At 42.4% G+C, this 22,432-nt stretch overlaps 1 protein-coding gene and 1 long non-coding RNA gene across 2 annotated transcripts in view; one reads left to right on the top strand and one right to left on the bottom strand.

The window, feature by feature from the left end:
* LOC309649789 overlaps positions 1–7,334 on the top strand; it is a 404,889-nt gene extending 397,555 nt beyond the window's left edge. Inside the window, exon 3 of the long non-coding RNA XR_014257296.1 lies at positions 7,014–7,334. This is a non-coding gene — a long non-coding RNA (uncharacterized lncRNA). The remainder of the gene's footprint in view (positions 1–7,013) is intronic.
* ANKFN1 (ankyrin repeat and fibronectin type III domain containing 1) overlaps positions 1–22,432 on the bottom strand; it is a 427,590-nt gene that overhangs the window by 383,738 nt on the left and 21,420 nt on the right. The gene's annotated exons all lie outside the window — the stretch shown is intronic.

Raw genomic sequence — 22,432 nt, 5'->3', positions numbered from 1 at the left:
AAAGTAGCAACCACAGCTAACCTTCTGTCTTCACCATTCTGGAGAGAGGCCATCTTTTAGGAAGTCAGTTCCCTCAGGAATGAGCTTACTGTGTTCTTTAGCCCATGAACAAACTCTAGAATTATACAATGCATAACTCTTCCTGGATTTGTAAAAATAACTTCTTGCTGTAATAAAACACTCTAGCCTGCATTGTAATAGTGATTGCCCTAAATGTATAATTTATGTAACACTATAACCATTTTTTGTCAATAAAACGCTGCAAGAATGGATTGAATCTATGAGGCAAAGACAGTTTCATCTGTGGTTAGCTGCTTGAGGGTTTTGCCGTGCCCTTAAGTCAAAATATATAGCCCAGACACTAGGCCCTTGATCCAGACCATAGACTTCCCTTCCGATTACCAGTTTAATCCTCCCTAGTTCAGTGGGCTGGGCTGCTAGAGGAGCAGCCATTCTGCTCGTAATGATTTCAAGCTCTCTTCAGATTTAATGGAATAAACTCAATGAGTTATGCCACCAGGGCTTTGCTATCTTTTAAGCTTAATGGGCTCTCTTTCCTTGTGTCCAGAGCAGAGCCAAAGGTGTTTCTCTCTTTGTTAAAGGTGGCAGATTCCTCATTTTCTTCTTGATCTATTTTTGTTTGCTTGTTTGTTTTATCTTTCCTCATGTATACATTTATATCAAGGGATTTGTTCCTAGTAATCCAGCTTTGTGACCACAAATATTTTTTGCTAGTGATGAGAAGTGTTTGTTTAAATATTTACTAGTATGACTTTTAGGTATGTCATACTGTGGCCTCAGCAAAAATAGGATCATATTTCAAAGAGAAAAAGAGACTCATAGTTGCCCAGGGAGAGGCTGTGAGGCATAACTAAGGGGCATTTGAGCAGGTCTGATGGATCCAGGTTCTTTGTAGATCAGGGTCCATTTAACCAGAAAGAAACCACTGGGAGATGGAGAACATGGGGTGAAAACAGGACAAAGAGCCAGGAGCACAGAAATTTGGGCTCCCTCCAAGTTAAAGGAAGGAAGAAAATGGATGCTCATTCAAGTTCAAAAGCCCAGTACCAGGCCTCCAAGGGGTAGGGGGTGTGAGCCCAGACAAATGAGACCAGGAGCTAACCCCAAACCCTGAGGAAGAAGGGAAGACTTACCCCCAGCAGCTCAGGGTGGCCCGGGTCGGCACACAGGGGCCTGCAGGCTGTTCCCCTAGACTCTGGTGTGATGCTGCCAGGCTCTGTTTAGACTCCTCACCATGGTTCCCAACCAGGAACTGAGAGCTCTGCTTTCTCTGCAAACACGGCCACCACGGTGGCAGGCCACTCGGTTACTGTGTGTGCAGGTGACATACCTTCTGCTAGAAGTGTCCTTACAGGAGGTGAGGAATCTGACATTTTAGGCTGGCACTTCTTTCCCCTTTCCTTTCCTCGGGGAAGTATTAGGGCCAGTACTTTGTTGCCCTCAGGATGGTTTGAAGCAAAGAGTTCAAAGCAAGTGTCAGTGGACCTAGATTTTAGTCTTGGCCTTCATTCATTCATTCAACATATATTTATTGAGTGCCTATGTTATACCAGACACTAGGCCCTGGATTTATAAACTGAACAAAAGAGAGAAAGACACAACTGAATTTTCAAACCATTAGGGGTGACAGACATTAATCAACTAATCCCACAGGTAAATATGTAATCACAAATTGGGTGACGAAGGAAAGACTTCAGGGTGATGAACTTTTATTAGAATGGGGGCGGAAGAGGGAATACCTAGTCTGAGAAGTCAGGAAGGCTTCCCTGGAAAGTGAAAAAAATAGTAAGAATTAACTAGATGGATGGGAAGGCATTCTTCTAAGAGAGAAGGAATAACATGTGCAAAGATCCTGAGGTAGGAAGGATGGAATGTGATGTTTAGGAAAGAAGGCCCAAGTGGTTAGCACTTAAGGTAAGAGGCAGAGGTTGAAGCCTGGCAGGGTCAGCCAGGAATTTTTTTTTTTTTTTAATAATAGGAAACTTCAATTGGCCAGCAATATTGTTAATAGGATCACTCCTTGCAAACAAGCACCAGAAACTAACCAACCTCTGCTGGCCTTTAGATAAAGGAAAGTTCAAACAAGTGAGGCAGAAATTCTGTATTCCTATAAAGGGGCTGTTGGTGGAACTATTTTAACTCATTCCTCTTCATTTTCTTCCAGGTAGCAGCCCTGCCTTTGTATTCTAATATGAATAGTCTCCAAGCGGTGAGCCCTTCTAATTAGCCAAGCACTGTCAAATACTTTATATGCATTATTTCATTTAATCCTCTCAACAATCCCAGTTAGTTGTTTATTAGACTGTTCACAGATATTTCAGGTCTCTCCCATCCTAGGGACAGAATTCACATGATAGAATTGTACTTCCCACCTCATTGAAGTTATATATGGCCATGTGACCAACTTTAGTCAATCAAACAGAAGGTAAAGCAAATATGTCATTTTCACATAGAAGCATTTAATTGTCAGTGTTCAAGCTCAACTTTCCTTTCTTTTTTCCTGCTATCTGATTGTGGAAGTGCATTTCCAGATCATTCTCGTATAATTCTCAGTCAGGGGTAATTTTGTTCCCCAGGGAACATTTGAAAGTGTCTGCAGATAGTTTTGAATGTTACAACTGGGGGTGGAGGGATGCTATTGACATCTAGCTTGTAAAGGCCAGGGATGTTGTTCAATATCCTACAATGCAGAGGACAACTCCCCACAACAAAGAAATATCCAGCCCCAAATGTCAAGAGTGCTGAGGTGGAGAAACCTTGGTCTAGATGGAGCCTGCATCAGCCTGTGCCTCGGAGTAACCACGAAGAGCAAGTCTCCTCTGCTGGTGGGCACTGACCATAAGCTTGAGTGAAAAACAAACCCTTGTTGTACTGAGTGACTGACAAATTCAAGATGCTTGTCACCCCAACATAAGCCCCTGACTCCAGGATCCATCGTGACCAATTCAATGGTTGCTCCCATCTTGTAAACCAGGAATCTGAGACTCAGAGATGCGGAGTAAGTTGCCTGAAGCCACCCAGTTAGGCAAAGCTGGACTTTTACCCAAATTATTTGGACTCCAAAGCCTATATGCTAACCATTCTATTTTAACCAAACATTAGTCATTAAGGATCCTACTCACAGACCTCAGGGGAAAATGGAACCTTAACCAAGAGCCATGAACCCCTCTCAAGGGAAGAAAGTGACCTACAAAATTGCTCCTATTTGTCTGAGAGCTATTTGTTGAGGGAATTCGAAAAGACGTTGAGAAGCAGGTTTACCTTATAGAGGAAGACATCTCAGGATTTCAATACCTTGCTTTTGCACCCCATACTTCCTTGTACATATATGAACTTTTCCCAAGTCCTAATTCTAGTACTTTGGAGATTCTCATTCCCTCTGGAAAAATTAGGATTTTCAGTCACTGTTCATTTGCCAGGACCCTGGAACTTGAGTTCAAAGGCCAGTTTTGTCCTGTCCTGGCTGGGTTATTAAGTTACTTAACCTCTCCAAGACTCTGTTTCCTCATCTGTAAAATTAGATGGTGTAATAATAGTACTCTTCTCATAAAGTTGTCAGGGGAATTTAACCATCTAACTTTTGCAGTGGTTGGCACATAGTAAGCATGATATAAACATTTATTAAACAAGGGAAGTGGGAAGTTTTTGGTAAAGGAATGAAATGAGAAAAGCAGGGTTAAAAAAAGATGGTGTCCCATTGCCATCTAGGACGACGCAGTGATCTGAGTATCTCACCAAAAAGCTGTGGGCATACAGTTGCAGCCCATCTATTTGAGGGTGGCTGGGAAAGTCAGAGGAAGTATTGAAAGGAGCCACTACTTGGAACCGGTCTTTGGGAAAGTGTAGGAGTTAGCAGGTGGGCACAGTGCAATGGCATATTTGGGTAATGCATGTCATTCCCCTGAGGTCACTAGCTCAAACGTTGGATAAGGCACAACACTAGTAAGCTCTTTTGGGATCTGACTATAAAGAATTTTGACTGTAGCTTAGAAGTTTCCCAACAAGCTCATTACATGCAGCCCCTTAAAAATAGAGAAAACAGAGCCAGGCACTGAGGCTGTGGAGCACGGAAGCAGGCAATGAATAATTGCTCTGTGTTCACCCAGATACCACCTTACATGACCTGCTCTTGCAAATTCACTGTTGTGACTCTTTAAAAACCAATGAGAATCTTTTTAAAAAAATGGCAGTTAGCCATTTATCTTCTTCTGAGAATATGGATAGAGCTCTTCTGACAAGATCTGAAACCACCAAGCTGGGAGGGGCAGAATCCCCAGTCTCCATTTGTTTCCTGAGTTCTTGGGCATCCTGAGTCCTCACTAGAACTTCAGGTCACTCAGGGCTGGTAACTCAAGCCCAGTCTCCCTGCTCCACTCCAAGAGCAGCAAGTGCCTGGACTCCAAGGTCTTTTCAGCAGCTGAGCTGCCTTCTGCCAAGGCTTCGAGGTGGGAGGAAACCAATGCCTCTCAAATTTGATCTGGAAATGAGATACTTGATCCTTGACATTGAAGAAAAGGAGAACATTGCCCCTGGATTTTATTTTGGTTATTTTCTTTGGAGTAAGCCTTGAGACACATGCAAAATCAAAGTTTCATATGACACTCTTGGGGATAGCCTGAAGGTGAAGTGGGTATTTCAGTTTACAGTGGGTAAAAATCTCTCAGCTCCATCTCTCTCCAATGGATTCCTGGGGAAATGCCCACTGCTTCAATTACCCAAGTAAGAGATTACCCAGTAATAATCATTTATATTTTGCTTCATACATTCTCAAGTGTTCTGCCTAGAATTTTCTATTTATTCCTCACCAAAATCCAGAAATAAGATTTGGTAGGACTGGATGGACTTCAAGATGAAAGTTTTGAGGAAAAAGCAAATATTATTAATCCTAAGTGAGAAGATGAGAAAACTGAGGTACAGAAAAGGGAAATGCCTGCCAAAGTCCTGTGACTGAATTATAATAGTTCTGGGATCAGAAATTGAGATTTAAGGTTCAAATCATCAATCCAAGCTGCCAAAAGATGAACCCACTGATTAATATAGTATTATGATTATCCAGCAGTTAAATCAGTCCACAAGCCTCCATATCATACGTTATCAGGGAAATGCAAAATAAAACAACGAGATACTACTACACGCCTATTAGAATGGCCAAAATCCAGACCACTGACAACACCAAACACCGGTGAGGATGTGGAGCAATGGGGACTCTCATTCATTGCTAGAAGGACTGCAAAATGGTACAGCCACTTTGGAAGACAATTTGGCAGTTTCTTAAAAAACTAAACATACTTTTACCATACGATCCGGCAATTGTGCTCCTTGGTATTTACTCAAATGGGTTGAAAACTTATGTCCACAAAAAAACCTGCACATGGATGTTTATAGCAGCTTTATTTATAATTGCCAAAATTTGGAAGGAATCAAGATGTTCTTCAGTAACTGAATGGATAAACTGAGGTATAGAGAGAAAAGACATGGAAGAATTGTAAATGTGTATTACTAAGTAAAAAGCCAGTCTGAAAAGGCTATATACTGCATGATTTCAACTGTAAGATATTCTGGAAAAGGCAAAACCATGGAGACAAGTAAAAAGATCAGGAGTTGCCAGACGTTGGGGAGAGGGAGGGAGCACAGAGGATCTTTAGGGCCGTGAAAGTACTCTGTATGATACTATAATGATAGATACATATTACACATTTTAAAAAACCCATAGAATGTACAACACCAAGAGCGAACCATAATGTAAACTATGGATTTTGGGTCATAATGAGGTGTGAATTTTAATAAATGCACCACTCTGTTGGAGGATGTTGATAACGGGGGAGGCCATTCATGTGTAGAGGCATATGGCAAATCTCCTTATCTTCCAATATTGCTATGAACCTAAAATTGCTCTAAAAATAGTCTATTAAAAAAGGAAATAGAATAGAAAAGAAACTATTGTGATGTCTTGTACTTCATAAAGGCAAGTATATTTTGAGAGATGTCGTTTCCTGTGTGAGTATGTGTGTATAAAATCCATGTTTTACTATGGGTTGTAGTAAAGTTTAAACAACATCATATGGTTTCTAAATTCCCTTTCAACGACAGCCCTTTTATTCCATTCGTGAGCCAGGAAGAAGACAAAGGGGCATCCTCATACCAGAAGGACTCCCATCTGAGGATCTCAATGGTCTGTTCCGTGTGCAGCATTATTTTATGTTGGAGACACATCAGAGGATATTTACAATTGCTGAGCACACCATGAACAGCTGATCCATTTCCTTTGCCAGGAATATCCCTCCTTTCCACCCCTATCTCCTTGTCCCCTTTGTGTACCTGGTGAATTCACACATGTCCTTGACGATCCAGTTCAAATATTTTTTTCCTTCTGCAAACTTCCCTGCGGACCCAGGCAGAATGAGCTGTTGCTTCCTGGGTATGCCCCAGAATATTTGAGCATACCCTTCCACTAGCTCTTCTTATTTTATTTTCAGCAGCTGCTTACACATCTGCCTCTCCCTCTAGACTGTGAATTCTTTGGGAACAGGATCTGTTTATTTCATTTCCATATCATCAGCCTGAGACATGGGTTTGGAACATAGCAGCCACTTGATTATGCTGGTTGAGTTAAACTGTATTCTCTTTCAGCGTATCCTACGTCTGCAAGGCAATTCAGGGAAATAAATCGCTTTCATCTCATGGAAGGACCAGCCCCTGCGATGGGACTGGGCAGAACCCTGTCACCCATCTCTCAGTAAGCCCCTGGGCTGGCACTGCTGAGGACAAGCCACAGAAGGAAACTCCTCCTGCTCACTGCACACAGCTCTTCAGCCTTCTGCCAGCAGATATGATCTGGGGAAGCTGCTCTGTTCCACTTCCCTGCAGTGCCTTTGGCTTTAGCCCAGTCTAGACTTGATAACTAGGAACTGCCACTGACCAGGCTGTATACTTTTTTTTTTTTTTGAATGCAAACTAAGACCACTTGACTGTTACTGAAATGAATAGCCCAGTTTGCTTTTTTTTTTTTTAAAGAAATTCACGTTCTTTTATTTATTTATTTATTTATTTATTTATGACTGTGTTGAGTCTTCGTTTCTGTGCGAGGGCTTTCTCTAGTTGCGGCAAGTGGGGACCACTCTTCACCGCGGTGCGTGGGCCTCTCACCATCGCGGCCTCTCTTGTTGCGGAGCACAGGCTCCAGACACGCAGGCTCAGTAATTGTGGCTCACGGGCCCAGTTGCTCCGTGGCATGTGGGATCTTCCCAGACCAGGGCTCGAACCCGTGTCCCCTGCATTGGCAGGCAGATTCTCAACCACTGTGCCACCAGGGAAGCCCCAGGCTGTATACTTTTGATCCTGTTCAGCTCTGTTCCTCCCTGCTCTGCCAGCCAGGGAGGCAGCCTGCAGAACTTCGGGTTGGGCAACTCCACGCTGGGGTATGCAGCACAGCAAGAGGTAAGATTCTTGTTCAAGTCGCTCATGACCTGAGTTGCCTTGCTCTCTCCTTCAGTGCTGGCTGACTTCACAAAAATTATTAAAATCAGCATATTTGCTATTTCACAGATATCTCAGTAAGCACAGTCCCCAGGATCATCAACATAGCAGCCCTATTAAAGGGCTTACATTGTTAACTACCAAATACCAATAGTATGCTCACTTACATATTTTGCTGTGCACCATTTATGCAATATTTAATTCTCAAGTATGCACTTTTCCCAGGGCCTTAATTTACCTGCACCTAGACCCAATTTTCTCCTTAGGACATCCATGTTCAGGTTATAATATTATAGCATTAGTGTTGTTAAAACAGAGATCTCCAAATTTCTCCTCCTTGTCCAAATCATGTGGTGAACTTGAAAATACAGATTCCCTGGACCTTACTTTCCAGGTGCCTGAGGATGGTCAGGATGAGCTCAAGCATCTGCATTTTTCAGAAGCTCCCCAGGGGATTCTAATGCTTGTCTGTGTTGGAGACCCACCCCTTTATATGACTCCATCAGGGAATAAGAGGTTCCATATTCATCAACTCCCCTGATGAATAAAACTTACAAATTCAAAAATTTAAACAATTTACCCATTTATGTCACACTGTTCTAAAATTTAATTTATTAAATATAAGCAGAAGATATTGGACATAATTTGTCTATTTATGATGAATGATGTCTTGAACATTAAGTCCTATGCTGTGGTCTAGTGATGTGCTCATGTATAACTGAATGTATACCTCATCGTTTGCCTCTTTACTACATGGCCCCAGATGTCCTGTTTCTCATACCTTTTCAGTGTTTCCCTCTCCATTTATGTTCCAGAGAACTGATGTTGAAAGAAGTAGGATCTCCAGAGTTGGTGATGGGAGGGGGAGCACACACATTACTATGTGTTAATATATACACGCTCTCTTCAATGAGTTCTTTTTTTGTACATAACTATGATATAACTTCACTAGAATATGGAGTTTGGTGCATTGTTCAAGTGTTGGAGATGGATTCCCAGAGGCACTCCTTGGTGATGAATGCAGTCTGTGCCCCTAAGGAGGACAATAACTGGCTGACATGGGGACACAAATGGCTGACATGGGAATAGAGTCTTTCAAAACTATATTCTAATCAACATAACCAACTGGTAAATGTTTGTGGTACTTCTCAAACTTTAGTATGAAGGACCAACTAGATTGCTTGTTTAAAATGTAGATCTTACAGCCCCACCTCCAGAGATTCTGACTCATTAAGTCTCAGGCTGGATGCAGAATCTGCATTTTTCATTGGTGTTCCAGGTGTTTTGATACAAATAGCCAACCAACCAGTACTTTTTAAACTATTTTTGGTCAACTGCCAGTTTTATTTTTGCATCCCAATCTTCCACTGACCAATACCTGGTCCCTCAGCTCAGAAGATATACGATTCACCACACAAATGTGACTCTATCCAAACTGGTCTATGTCCTATTCCATGAGAAATATCTACTGAACATGCTGGAAGTTGTGGCAATGACAATTTGCTATAATTTTCTAAGTACTTACTCTTGAGGACTCACATGGGTCTATGGACCACACTTTGAGTATCACCATCATATAGCACCAGGTTAGAAAGATTTCATTAGATTGTGAATTGCTGAGAGGTCCCTGACTCTGGTAACACTAGGAATCCCCATAATCATGGTTTGGAGAAAAATGAATATCTAATTTGTTAAATGTAATTGATGAGGAGGTAAGTTTTGGGGCATTTGGTCTTGCTCTGGGAGAAGAGAAGGGAAGCATTCATTTGTGACGGTGATTCCTTTCCTATATGATGAAGAAGTGGGGAGGGAGGAGTTCTGATGAGAAAACAGTGGTAAAGAGCCCTTTCTCAAGAGTCTGTGTTCTTAATGCAAGAAGACCCAGATAGGATTTAAACCACAGCTGGTTGGAGAGTCCCACTTGACAGGTTGGCCAAACCCTAAGTTTTAGGAAACTGGATGAACTGAGAATGAGACTGAGGCAACGGCTTCAGCTGGAAATCTGGGCTTGGTGGAAGGAAGTGATATTACAAGACTACTAATTCTTGGTTACCCTACTACCTCCCAGGACTTCCTCTCTCTCTAGGTAATGGCAAAGATACTGGTATTAGCTTTAGAAATAGAATATCAAGAACTATCGTTATAGCCACTGTTTACTGTTACTGCTTAATTAACATGCCATAAAATAATTATCATGTGGTTCGCTAGATGTATGCCAGAGTAACTTTGATTACTGCACTAAAGTTCTCTCTGTGCTATAGTTTGCTTATGTAATGCAATTGTGTTCCACAACCTGAGAGGCAATACTGTCTCCAAACATAGTGTGGTTCTCTAGGTGATGCTTGCTGACTGGCTCTGAGAGATTTCTCCTATTTCATCGACTGTAATGATCACCAGAAAAGGTGAATGGCACCTAAACTTGGAATCCCAGGACCTATCGTAGACTCCTTCCATAATCTCATTTTCCATATCTGCTTGGTCTCCAAGTCCTATTATAACTTCCTTAATGTCCTTTGGACCATCCCATTTTCTCTGTGTTTATCACCATTTTCTTTGTTAGAGTTTCATCTCTTCTTTCTGAAATACTGCTATAGCCACCAAACCAGTCTCCCCCCTCTGCTCTTGCCTCCCTCATCTGTCTTCCTTACACCCTGAGAAAGGTGAAATGATCAAGTCACTCTCCACGTAATACCCTTCTGTGACATCACCCTCAGGGTAGAGTCCAAATCTCTTAGCGTGGCGGGATCTCTCATAACCTGGTCCTTTGTTGCCCCTCAAGCACCACCCCCACCCCTTCTCATCACATTTCACTCCAGCCATGCAGAGTTATATGCAGTTTCTCAAATGGAGTAAATGCTTTCCTCAATTTTGTTGACCCTCTACCAGGAACCTCCTTCTCCTTGTATTCTTTAAAAAAAAAATGTTTTTTTGTTTATTTAATTTATTTATTTTTGGCTGCATTGGGTCTTTGTTGCTGCGCGCAGGCTTTCTCTAGTTGCGGCGAGCGGGGGCTACTCTTCATTGCGGTGCACGGGGCTTCTCATTGTGGTGGCTTCTCTTGTTGCAGAGCACGGGTTCTAGGTGTGTGGGCTTCAGTATTTGTGGCTCCTGGGCTCTAGAGCGCAGGCTCAGTAGTTGTGGCACACAGACTTAGTTGCTCCGCGGCATGTGGGATCTTCCCAGACCAGGGATTGAACCCATGTCCGCTGCGTTGGCAGGCGGATTCCTAACCACTGCACCACCAGGGAAATCCTACTTCTCCTTATATTCTGTAGGGCGAATTTCTACTCATTCCTTAAGGCTGAATTCCAATGTGGCCTCCTATGGACTGATTACACTGTTGTAGTGATTTGTCTAAATTTCTGACTTCTCCAGGAGAACAAGAGCCTTCTGGCAAATGGAAACTGGGTTTAATCAACTTTTGTATCCCCAGAGTGAAACACTAGGTGGAATAACACCTGTAGGCACTTAATCTACTCTTGTGGAACACCCCCAGAAGTGTCATGGAAGCACTATGACCCAGACCAGTGAATTGAGAAGAAAGGAAAGACAGGAAGCTTGGAATTCCAAATATTATCAACTCTTCCCAAACTAAAATCACTATTCATCTGAGATTTTCAAAATGTGCTAAAGGAAACATTGGTGAAGGAATAAAGCCAGGAAATTAAACACTTAAGTAACTTGTGATCTGATCCACCACTCCCTTCCCGTGTGCTTTAAGTAAAAGTCTCTGTTGTGCCCTGTTTGACTAACAAGCCCCAGCATTTAAACAGAAATTGCTTTCTCCCCACTTAATCCACTGCTCATAGAGGCTCCTGGGTTAGAAAATTGGTGCACAGAAAAATAGCATGTCACTTTTGAGTTGTGACAAGGTAAGACTATCCATCCATTACTGTTCCGTTTCCAAACCTGCTGGGCAAATTGCAAAGTGGAAAAGAACAGCCTGGCAGGTGCGGGCAGGCTGAAAGCAGCAGCTCTCTCTCCTCCTATGCTCAGGGCACGTGATCTTGGCACTGTTTAATTAAGGTGTTGCTGGAAAAACACTTTGTTCTTCTCTTCCTCTCATCCACCTCCAACACACACACAAACACATGCACCTTCTGATTTCTAAAGATTTGCTCTGGACAGCAGTAGAATAAATGTATTTATTGCTAGTTTTCTGATTATAGAGGTGGGGGTAAGGTTTGCTCTTAGGTGTTAAAATATAAATTCTAATTTCAGAGCTTTTGCTAGTTCTTTATGCAATTAAAGGTGAAGTCCTCCATTCACTTATTCAATCAATATTTGGCGAGATTTCACTTTGAGCCAGGTACTTTTCTAGGCTCTGGAGAAACATCAGTTAGTAAAGTCCCTGTCCTTATGGAGCTTACATTGTAGAGTAGGAGACAGACGATAGAAAATAAACTGGAAAGTATATTATACATCAAAAAGTGATACATGCTATGAACAAAAATGCTATGAAGAACAATAAAACTGTGGCTGTAATGGGGATAAAGTGGTGTGCGTGCACGCACACCCACACCCAGGTAGAGGGTGGTTGTAGGACTTCTCTGAGTATATGAAATCTGAGAAAAGATTGTACTAGTTTCCTACGGCTGCTATAACAAGTTACCACAAACCGGCTGTCTTCAAACAATAGAAACTTATTCTCTTTCTCGCAGGTCTGAAATCCAGAAATCTAAAATAAAATTGTCGATAGGGCCATCCTCCCTCTCAAAGCTCTAGACAAGAATCTGTTCTTTCGCAGCTTCTGGTGACTATCACCAGTCTCGTGGCAATATCACCTCCTCTTTTATGTGCATCTACTTTCCCTTTGCCTCTCTCTTATAAGGATACTTATGGTGCATTTAGGGTCCACCCAGATAACCCAGGATAAACTCTTCCTTTCAATATCCTTAACCAAAACACATCTTTTTCCATATAAGGTAACATTCACAGATTCTGGGGATTAGACCATGGATATAACTTTGGGGGTGGGGTGGGCATCATTTAACACACTACAGAAATCTAAATAATATGAGGAAGAAATAGGAAATCCAGGGTAACGTGTTTCAGGCAGAGAGAACAGCAGAGAACTCTGAGCCTGGAGCACACGTGTCCTGTGAAAAGAAGGGCAAGAAAGCCAGCGTGGCTGGCTCGCACAGAGTGCGGGTTAGAAGGTGTGACACGAGACCCAGAGGTGTGCAGTGGTGAAGATCATGTAGGGATGCAGAGAACTTTTGCTTTTACACTGCGATGAGAAATCACTGGAAGATTCTGGGCTCAAGAATGATATGATCTGACTTGTGTTCCAACAATTGATGGATTTTTAAAGATGCACAGATATGCCTAGAGTGAGATTTTTGTGGGCATGGGATACGAGACACTAAAACTCTCTAGTAAGAAAGAAACAGGCATTTGGGAGTTTACAAGCAGGTGGCAGGGGAGGGGGAGGGGAGGAGGGTGATTGATAGGGAGAGGCAGTGACAGGACGACAGGCTGGGAAGTAAGGCAGGGCGGGGGTGGGAGCGTGGCTGGCAAGAAACTCTTGGTGACAGGTAAAGGTCCATGGTTTTCATGGCAAGGGTATTGCATCTTGGATTTTGTTTTCCTATACTATTTCTACAGTCCCCTTCCATTATCCCAAACCTTCAGTAAAGGTCTGATACCACCTTGGTTAGGGTTCCTTCTGAGAAAAGCAGCCCTGACCGTTCAAAGTACTTTGGGACTATCAGGCAGGTTTGAATTCAAATTTCAGTCTCAGGACCATTTGGGGTGAGCATGGGAAGGGAGAAGATACTGAGAGATGAGTTGTGCATAAGAAGATCTTAACTAACCATCAGGAACATAGGACAATAAAGTCCCAGCTATCAGTCAGAGCCTTGCATCCCTCTCCTATTAGATGACCACAACCTACTTTCCAGCTGGCGTGGGAAGAGCTATGCCCAGTAGAAAAGTAGTTCAAGGTAGCTGTGGAGAAGGGACAAATGTGGACCTATCTTTTATTGGGCACTTAGCCTGGACAGGCTCTTTCATTAATTTTCTTTAATTCAGTGCTAACTACCACCTCAGACATATACTGTTATTATGGATACTTTACAGACAAGGAAACTGAGGCCTGGGGAAATACGGTAAACTCTCTAAGGTCATATAGCTAATAAACAGCAGGGTTGGGATTTGTACCAGGCCTTTCTGATTCCAAAGAGCCCATGTTCTTTTATTTACATCAGGCTGAAATCCTGGGCCCCGGCTGGGAAACTCTGGTCCCAGGATGTCTTATTTCTCTGGGCATCTAGTGACTTACCTAAGTCAGACAGTTTGCTGAGCCCCTCCATGCCCATGCCTGTGGCTCATCTCAGAGGCCTGACCATCCCAATGCTTCCCAGCTCTCGTATGGACTCAGCATCCTTCCCATTCAAGGCTTAGGTCCTTCTCTGAAATGCAAAGCCTGGCTTCTTTCTCTCTGGCTTTGCTGGCTCTCTAGAACGCCTGTCAAATGTAAGGAGTTCAGGGACTTCCCTGGTGGTCCAGTGGGAAAGAATCCCCCTTACAATGCAGGGGACATGGGTTCAATCCCTGAGGGAACTAAGATCCCACATGCCGCGGGGCAACTAAGCCCGTGTGCCACAACTACAGAGCCCACATTCCCTGGAGCCTGCATGCCACAGCTAGAGAGAAGCCCGTGCACCACAATGAAGAGCCCACGTGCTGCAGCGAAAGATCCTGCATGCCTCAACAAAGATTCCACATGTCACAACTAAGACCCAAAGCAGCTAAAATAAATAACTAATAAGTAAATCTTAAAAAAATTAAGAAGTAAGGAGTTCAGGAACCAGCTGGGAGGGTTTCCTCTGGACTTGTCCTGATGTTAGTTTATCAGAGAGGTTGAAAATAGTGATACTGCTCTTAAAAGGCCTATTTCTCCAAATTAGCAACATTCCTTATCAATATCCACCTTGGCTAAGTGTTGAGGAGACCCCTATATTTAGCATCTGAGTTCTCTTGCTTGCACAGTCCCTGGATCTCTCTAAGCAGACATTTCCGTAAGTCTGTAATACAGCGTGCCGTCGTACGGAGATGTTAGGCTGTGTATTTGGAGCTTGGAGCACCATTTAACCCTCACTGCTGTTGTTTAGAGTTGCCCAAAATTCAGTTTTGAACTAGACAGTCTAATGATAGCTTGCATTCTTGGTGCTTATTTCATTCTTAACACTTTATAGGTACTATCTCATTTAGTCCTCACAATAATCACATGAAGACCCATTTAGTAAGGGAGAAAACTGAAACAGCATTGAAGTATAGTCATTTCTGCTATAGTGCAACACATGCTTTTCTAAAAATTACTACATTATTACTATGCTAAAAATTTTACAAGTTTGCTATGCAAAATAATGCAATAAAAACCATGGCTTATAAGAAAATATGGATTGGGGTATGTATCAATATTAGTTGCCTAGGGCTGCCATAACAAAGTACCAGAAACCAGGTCCCGCAGTTCTGGAGGCTAGAATTCTGAAGTCAAGGTGTCAGCAGGGTTGGTTTCTTCTGAGGGCTGTCAGGTAGACTCTGTCCCAAGCCTCTTTCCTAGCTTCTCATGGTTTGCTGGCAATCTTTGGCATTTCTTGGCTTGTTGATGCCTCACCCTGACCTCTGCCTTCATGTTTGCATGGATTTCTCCCCGTGTGTCATCACATAGTCTTCCCTCTGTGCATGTCTGTCTCTGTGTCCAAATTTTCCCTTTTAATAAGGACACCAGTCTTATTGGATTGGGGCCCATCGTAATGATCTCATTTTAACTTGATTACCTCTAAAAGATCATATTTCCAAATCAGGTCCCATTCTAAGCACTGAGGGTTAGGACAGGGGACACAATCCAACCCATAACGGGGCACAACACTCAAAAACTATCAGTGACACATTCAGTAAAGGCAGGAAACTAATAAAAACAGTAGCATAGTTTAAAGCATGTGAGATGGTTAAGAAATACCTTAAGTATTGCATAAATATGGCACTTCACCTTGGAAAAATTTAATGTTTACTTGTGGAAGTGGCCTTGGAAGGGTTGCAGCTCTTGAAGAGGTGGAGGAGGGTTATCTGAAATCAGAAGGAAAGTTGTAATCCTTCTTGGACAGGTATGGCTCATAACACAGGCAGTGGACTGAGGCAGTTGTTTGAAATGTGCGTGTTTTGAGTATTCCCACACGGCAGTTTTTATTCCTGGGTGCAGTTTCCTGCATTCACCTAGTATTTCTTGAGGAAATTATGTGTGAGCAAATTTGTGTTATGCTTGAATTGTTCCCTAATGTGGCAATGTCTTTGGAACAATTTGCATGTTCAAAACAAACATTCTAGCAGAAGGGACTTTAAACTGCCCAAGGTCATGACCACGGCTGAGGAGCTGGGTTTTAAGCCCCAGGCAGATTGACACCGCAACCCAAGGCCTTAGCCACTAAGCTGTCAAATTGTTAGCGGTGGAAACGAAGTAAGAAAAGCAAACGACTTACTACCATGCCACTGTGTCAGTACTCTTCCCAAGGTAGGCAGAATCCTAGGATCTCACTGCTCCTCAAGATTCCCTGCCCTGTCTCCTGGGACTGTTTATAAGATGAGTCTTCATGCCTGTGATTATGTTACATTACAGGGCAGAGGGATTTTGCAGGCGTGATTAAGATTACTAATTGATTGACTTTGAGTTCATCCGAAGAAATGTTATCCAGGTAGACCTAATTTATCACATAAGTCCTTTAAAAGTGGAAAGTTTTCTCTGGCAGGAGGCAGAACCATTCAAAGCATAAGATTTGAAGAACTTTTGCTGGCTTTTAAGATGGAGAGGACCACACACAAGGGCCAGAAGAGAGTGGCCTCAGAGTTGAGAACAACTCCTGGGCAACAGCCAGCAAGGAAACGGGGTCTTCAGTCCTACAATCACATGGAACCGAATTCTACTAATAACCTGGATGAGCCTGGAGCAGATTCCTCTCCAGACACTCGGGACAAGATGCTAGCCAGCCAACAAACCTTGACTTTGGCCTTGAGACCCTACGCAGAGCACCTAGTCGAGCCCACCAGCTCTGACCTACAGACTATGAGCTGATAAACGGATGTTGCTTTAAGCCACTGAATTGATGGTGCTTTGTTACACAGCTTAGAAAACCAACACTCTACCTTACTTTCTCTGCCTAGGCTGTGAGGCCAACAAGGTAAAGGAAAGGGAAGAGCAAGGCCCTTGCCGGTTCCTCTGGGCAGGACAGAGGAATAGTGCAGACAAATTCCAACTTGCACCAACCCTTCCTCCCAGCCAGGTCTGGGCCCTTGTACAGAAAGGCTGCATTATTTTTCTTTTGTACTGAATAAAATATGCTTTATGATAATGTTTTCTTTTGTCTTCTTTCCTCCTTCTATGTATCTTGCTGCAAACCTTCAAGGTAAGTACTATTTGGAAATGTCATCAAATAAGGTTGGTTACCATCGATGACACATTTTAATTTTAGTTCCAGAAATTATCTAAGTGGGGTGAGGGGCACCTCTCCATGTGCCCACATGAAAGGTACATACACATTGCAGGACTATTTCCCAATTAAAGTGGTTAATAACATTAATCTCTGAAGCCCAGGTTGGAGTCACAATATTTTGAAACAAGTGGCTTTAATTTGAAAATTAACCACAGCATTCTCTAGCTACTTTGAGTTAGGCCAATCCTGAGCATCTTCCTGTTTGGTTGAAGTCATTCATATCTGGATGCTATCAACATGGAAAAATGAGCTTACCCCCAATTTGCTTTATAAAGAAGTCAGTGCTTTGAACACAGTGTTCACTTCCTTTCGGGGAACGACATCTCTTGATAAGTGGAAATATTTTTTCAGCAAAGAATCTGCTGCTCCAGATTTGTTAAAACTAGTTCGACAATCTGTCTCCATTCCTGTGTCTAATGTTGGGATAAAAAGAATATTCAGTATTATGGGTAATTTGTGTTGAGTTACTGAGAAATGAACAGACTGTGTGTGTGTGTGTGTGTGTGTGTGTGTATGCATGCGCACGCTTCATTTGTTTGGAAGAAAAATGAGATGTTTGAAAAATAAATTTTAGTTGATAGGTAAACCATATTTTAAAAAATATATGCTGCAATATCAATTGCACAGTTTTACGCAGTGAATTTGCTATATCATACCGACAGTTCCATTTTGTTTTGCAATTTTGATTAACGCTTTTATTTTGTGTCTGTCATTTGTGTTGAACCATTTGCCGACTTCTTGGCTGGGTTGGTATAGGACTTTAATCATATCTCCACTTTTGGGTGCTACCATTATCTACAGAGTTGAGTATTTCATTTACTTCAATAGACATTTTTTGCGGTGCTACCACATCCTAACTCTGAACAAGCATTCAGGGAGACAGGAATGAATAATGCAGCCTCTGTTCTGAAGATGCTCATAGTATATAACAATGGTTTTCCAGTATGTCCCAGGGATGGAGGCCTAGAATTCCTCACGTTTGTTGTAAATACCATGACGTATTGGTAAGTATGTTAACATAAAGTGAACACTATAAAACATTTTTATGGTAAGCCAGACATGATTTTACCTTAGAGTCTAGGATAGACAGTGTCTGTGGGTACCAAGACTTGAGAAAGAAATAAAAAAAAAGGATAAGAAAAAACGTAGGCACAGGGACAATTCTACATCTAAAATTTTTTCTGTAGATTAGAAAAGAGACATTACTATTTTATTGTGGTTTTAGCTTGTTGTTTTATTAGGAGGAGTTAGTATGTAAACAAATTGAATATGGCATGTTAGAAATCCTTATGAAGTTTACCTTTCAGGTGAAACACTGCTCTCTACCTGTGTTTTTCTCCTCCTCCAAAATGTTCAGTTTCTCTCTATTGCAAATAGGTTGGAAACTAAACTACTTACCCTCACCTGGTATCCAGCCCTCCATATTCTGGCCACACCCTACACTGTGTTCCCACTTCATTCCCCTGCATTCTCAGCTACAGTGACTCCAAATTGCCTCCTGTACCCCCTCCCACTCCCAGCATGCCCAGCATTCTCCTCCTCACGTCTTTTCCCACAATGGTCCTCCCTGGCAGCCCCATCTTACCAAGAAGCAAGTTCAACTCAAATCCATGAGTCTTTCCCAGATATCCTCCCCCTTCAACAACCAGGGTGAAACCTTTCATTCTGATTTTTCCATTTCATTTTGTTTACACTTAGCAAAGTCTCTCTTGCAGTAGTGGTAGCGGGTGACATGTAGCAGCCAGTAGGTGCCAAGCACAACTGTATTATCATGCACATAGTGGGTGAAGAAACAGAGACTCAGGGAGGTGCTGCTGGAGGTGCCCTGGATGGTTAACAGCAAAGCCACAGTTGGAATCCCAGTCTCTGCTCCCAATGACAGTACTGCACTTACACCCTAGAGCCTCCCTTCAGTGTCTTCATCTTCCTGGGGATACAGGCAGACATGGGTCTTCTTCCCATTATTGTGTCTTACACCCGGCAGCTACTCAAAATACATCTATGGAATTGAATTGAATTATATTAGGGGCAAGAAAAAAGAGGACATCACTTTCCCTGCTCTTTCTAGCGAAGTTTAAAATGATTTATACTATTCACTTCTGGTGAAAGAAAAAAAAACTCTTTAATTCATTGTTAATGAGAATGTTAATTAACACGCTCACTTTAGAACTATCAAAATAAAAAAAAAGTGTGCATGCCCTGATATGCAATTCTACTTTTAGAAATTTCTTCCAGGGAAATAATTATAATCAAGTGCAAGGATATGTGTACAAATCTATTTCTTGCAGCATTATTTATGGCAGTGAAAATTGACAGGCAATCTAAGTGTCCATTACTAGGGGGATGGATAAACATATCAGGGGATGCCATATGATGGAGTATTAAGCAGACATCAAAAAGGTGGGTATAGATCTATATGTGCAAAGATGGAAGGGTGTTCACAATATACTGCTGAATTGATACGAACGAGTTCCAGTAGAGTGAAGAGTATTGCCCTATTTTTCTCAAGAACAAAAAACCTCTTCTCCTTTTCTTTTCATCTCCCCCATCCATATATACATATACAAATACAAACTTCTCTAGATGTCAAGTGGAATATTTTTTCTCCTCAGACTGGTGGTGAGGGTCCAAAGATGAAGCCAAATTATACTAAGCACCTTCCATTCTAAAGAGAGCCACAGCCACGGTGGGGGCCACTCTCTGTAAGCTGTGCTAGGAGCTGCCAGCAGTGACCCCAACATCAGTCATCTGCCTCCTTTTCCCTCCTCCAGGCAGATTAAGCAGAGCTGCTAAAGATATTATTAGCCTTGTGAGGTTACAGGAGTTGAAGCCTGTTGTTCAACAGGTCAACATTCAAACTACTACACCAACGAAGGCTAAGATATAACTGTGAAATAGCTGACTGTGAAATATTAGTCTAAGCCCTAAACAGCCTGGCATTTGTTAGGAGCTCAACAAACATTTGTTGAATGGATGAACAAATCAACACCTTTATCTTGGCAATCAGGAAACTGAGATGTGGAGCAGTGGTCTAGCTAAAATCACACATGTAGGTCATGTCGGAGCTTGAACGAGGCCCAGACCTTCTGTCCTTCAGTCTGAGGTTCCTGAAAACATGGTGATCTCTTGCCTCATTGTTGCTGCACTAGAAGAGGGGATAACTCAAGTTCAGAGAGGCTTGTCCAAAGTCATTCAGTTAGCTTGTATCAGAACTGGCCTAGGCCTCCAGACTCCCAGGTCAAGCTATTTCCACTTTATCTTACAACCTTGAAGGCTTTCTGTCACCAGGCCTGGAAAAGAAGCCTCAGAAAGCAAAATGAAGATCCAGAAAATAAAAGGAGAAGACAAAGGATAACAGGTGGTATATTTTATGAGAACTAAAGAAGGTTGGTGACAAGATCATGTTTTATTTCTCCATCTTTGCCTACAAATTCCCCAAATGCACACTGATAACAGATCAGGAAGAGCCAGGCCCTTGCCCAGTGGAAAAAGTTCTGGAGCACTGCTTGATATGCTTGGATACACAGCTCACCCATAAGTTGGGAAGTAAAGTCACCTTGGAACAAGGAGGGTCTCTCCTGACCTCTCAGAGTTGCTGAAAAGCCAGGAGAGCAGTGTGAAAGAAATACCAAACATGTTTTTACAAGTAAGAGAAGATCCTTGTTCTCACAATACCTCTCTTGGTTTTGCTCTAAATGCCAAACAAAAAGCAGAAAAAAGGAAAGAAGGAAGGAAGTTACACTGCCTCAGCATCATCTGGACCCCTATTTGGTTGCCATGACAACACCTGCTGCATATTCTATTCATCTTCTCTGTTTCCCTTTACATCATTGACTATGAGGACCATTTACCAGCTGGTGCCCCCCATTGGTGAAGCCTAACCAGTATATGTCTCTGGATAGTGCCTATTTCAAAAAAAAGAAATATTGAGAGATTTCAATAAAGGTCAAGATTTCCTGCTTCTCTTGAAACTTTGCAAGTTATGACACCTCAGGGCCTGAATTCCCGCAAGGTTATAATAGGCTTGAATTTAGTATCTGATGATCCCTTCTTTGGAGCACAGGCTCTCCAGTTTGCCATTGGTGTCACCTGGCTGCTTCTCTCCTCCCTGGTACCTGCCTGGGGACATTTGAATTTGAATCGTCTTTTTGTCAACTGGTGTCAAATCAGCAAGGTTTCACCTAAATATGCCATTTCCACTGTTGTTGGAGGACTACTCAAGAATAGGCAAGTGTTAGCATACGGTATTTGTTTTTCTCTTTCTGACTTACTTCACTCTGTATGACGGTCTCGGTTCTGAAGAACCTAGGGGGAGGACAGGAATAAAGACGCAGACATAGAGAATGGACTTGAGGACACGGAGAGGGGGAAGGATAAGCTGGGATGAAGTGAGAGAGCGGCATGGACATATATACACTACCAAATGTAAAACAGATAGCTAGTGGGAAGCAGTTGCATAGCACAGGGAGATCAGCTTGGTGCTTTGTGACCACCTAGAGGGGTGGGATAGGGAGGGTGGGAGGGAGTGGCAAGAGGGAGGAGATATGGGGATATATGTATACATACATATAGCTGATTCACTTTGTTATATAGCAGCAACTAACACACCATTGTAAAGCAATTATACTGCAATAAAGATGTTAAAAAGAAAAAGCAAGTGATGCTCAGACCTAACCATGTGTGAACTTTCCAAAGTGATTTCCACTAGCTAAGGTCCTATCTAATCGCGAATGCAGTTGATCTTGAATGTCAGCCTGGGTTTTCCTCTAACAGCCCGCTGTTCTTAGTGTCCATAATGCCAGCGGTCCCTGCTCCCTGGCTGCCTGTTCTTCTCACTCCTGGACAGCTCCACTTTCATACTCTGCTTAAAGTCAGAATCTGGGAATCTAAAAATAGTCAATCATCACAGCACTGACATAATACTTCTGTTGTTCCGAGAGCAATTCTCTATCAAAAGAATATTTTCAAGAGGCAGTTATGTTTAAGTTAAAAAATGACATGTGAAATGACTTTGAGCTCTTATTGTTTCACCCCCTGGACACAGAAGCACCTTTTAAAAGGTCTGGTTATGCAGAAGAGTTAGGAGGGAGTGTGGACCATGGTTCTGCTTGGAATTGTAAAGATTGGTTTGACTTAACCTGTGCAAAGCCTTCAGTGCCTGGTCTAGCATCTGACACAGAGTAGGTGCTCAAAATATGTTGGAGGAAAGACGGAGAGGTAGAAGGTTACCCAGTACATATGCTTGAGTTTCTCCATTTTCTTTTAGTGACGTTTATTGAGTCCCTACAGAGTGTAAAGCGTTTCTCTAGGCACAGTTGAGTTTCATTCATTTACTTATTCATTTCTTTGTTCCCTAAGTGACTACTTTGCTTTCCTGCAATTTCCATTTGCATGTGTGATCACCAGCTCATTATCTCATCACTCACCCAAATATTCTTCAGGGG

The sequence above is a fragment of the Balaenoptera physalus genome (assembly GCF_965194825.1).
Source record: "Balaenoptera physalus genome assembly, chromosome: 20".
Lineage (NCBI taxonomy): Eukaryota > Metazoa > Chordata > Mammalia > Artiodactyla > Balaenopteridae > Balaenoptera > Balaenoptera physalus.
The sequence above is the reverse complement of the archived record's forward strand: the minus strand, read 5'-3'. Positions and strand labels throughout refer to the sequence as shown.